General features: G+C 50.6%; 1 non-coding gene across 1 annotated transcript; it reads right to left on the reverse strand.

Annotated features, from left to right (window-relative positions):
• Positions 1 to 1392: 1392 nt before the first annotated feature.
• Positions 1393 to 1547, reverse strand: LOC126877976 (5.8S ribosomal RNA). Its single transcript, XR_007695498.1, has one exon. It is a non-coding gene; the product is annotated as a 5.8S ribosomal RNA (ribosomal RNA).
• Between the last annotated feature and the right edge of the window lie 219 nt (positions 1548 to 1766).

Consider the following 1766-nt stretch of genomic DNA (forward strand, 5'->3'; position numbering starts at 1 on the left):
TTGCCATAAAAAAAAAATCACACGCGCGCACGACATAGTCGTACGCGCGTGTATACCTCGTCTCTCTCAAAGTTTTTTTCTCGAGCCTCGCCAAAGGGGATCGTCTTCTTCCTCGTCTACGATCTCTCCGACGACGACGACCGTACGAACAACTTCGTAACGGACTCACATGCGCATCTTCCTCGGGTACAGAAACGCTGCGGAAAACACCTCGAGCTTGTAGTTACAGCAGCACCCGTGTATAGCCGATCTTAGACACACGCTAGTTCGCACACGCGTTACATATATAATATGTAAGATTTCCGACGAACGTGGCTTTTCGGGAGCCAGGCGCGCGGGCAGAGAGATACACGACGACGGGGAAAATTCGTCCCGATACGAGTACGTGTACTCTCCGATCTCCGCGCGACGCTGGGGATCATACCTCCCTAAGTCGTCAGAGCGCTCGAAGAAATCTCGCGTGTGCGTTCCCGGATCTACGGCTGATACTTTCGGGGCTTGTAAAAAAGCACAGAGCGTGTAAAACGCAACGACGACCCATCGATGCGACGGTCCTCGTTGTTGTCAGTCGCTTTCGCGAAGAGACGGAGTGGGCATTCGATCCCTGGGGCTGTACGAGAGTCTTAAGAAAAGACGGTAGATTATGGCAAAGTTTCGCACGCCATCGAGTTTAGGTTTTTTTTTTGGTTCTCTCTTCTCTCCTCTCTCGACCGAGTTCCCATATTTGCTTTCTCTCTCAGTCTCGCCAAATATAATATTCTTTTAAGACGACGTCGGGGGCGCGGACCTTCGTGCGTCGAACACCGGCAAACGTAGCATATATCGCCTGATATGAAAAAAAAATCGGTCACGAGGAGAACACTACGAGTATATACGTTCGATAACCGATACACGAAGCGGTGCATAAGCGGGCGGTCGCCCTCGTAAGGGACGACTCACGACGCCGCGAGCACTCACGCAGGTCCGTGACCGGTTCTCTCCGCTCTTATTCGTATCCCTTCGTATACCTTCGTCCGACTCTGAAACGTTCTCTTATAATTTTTAAGAAGAACGACGGCGGGTTGTCAAGGCAAGAAGGGACAGAGAGAGACAGAGGTAGAGTTTCGTAGTCTCCCGTGAACACGATAGATTATATATCGAGCATGCGTACGACTTGCACGGTCTCTGCACGACCGCGACGAACGCCGACGAGCGTCAACAATCGCTCGTACGTCGCGTATGTTCTCTCCGTCCGCTCTTATTCGTATCCTCGTTCTTGTACCTTCGTCCGACTCTGAAACGTTCTCTTATATAAAGAAGAACGACGGCGGGTTGTTAAGGCAAGAAGGGACAGAGAGAGACAGATACGGAGAGTAACGATACGCAACGCAAGCAGTCTTAGGTTTACGTGAGCAACCCTCAGCCAGGCGTGGTCCAGGAATTGTATCCGTGGACCGCAATGTGCGTTCGAAATGTCGATGTTCATGTGTCCTGCAGTTCACACGTTGACGCGCAATTAGCTGCGTTCTTCATCGACCCACGAGCCAAGTGATCCACCGTTCAGGGTAATCTTTTATAAATTTACAACAGTTCAATACTCAAATGTACTCTTCTCGGTTCTAGCGAAGCCGAGTTCCGTCACGTTCGACCAACGGGAATCGAACGCGCAGAAGTCGCCATAGGATTGACGACACAAAAACGTTCGAAAAAAAAAGAAAACGACGAACGCGCGAAGATACGCGCGTTCGCCGGCCGGGCGTAAAGTACATTATGATATATAACAACCA

This window comes from Bombus huntii, unplaced genomic scaffold (assembly GCF_024542735.1).
Source record: "Bombus huntii isolate Logan2020A unplaced genomic scaffold, iyBomHunt1.1 ctg00000312.1, whole genome shotgun sequence".
Lineage (NCBI taxonomy): Eukaryota > Metazoa > Arthropoda > Insecta > Hymenoptera > Apidae > Bombus > Bombus huntii.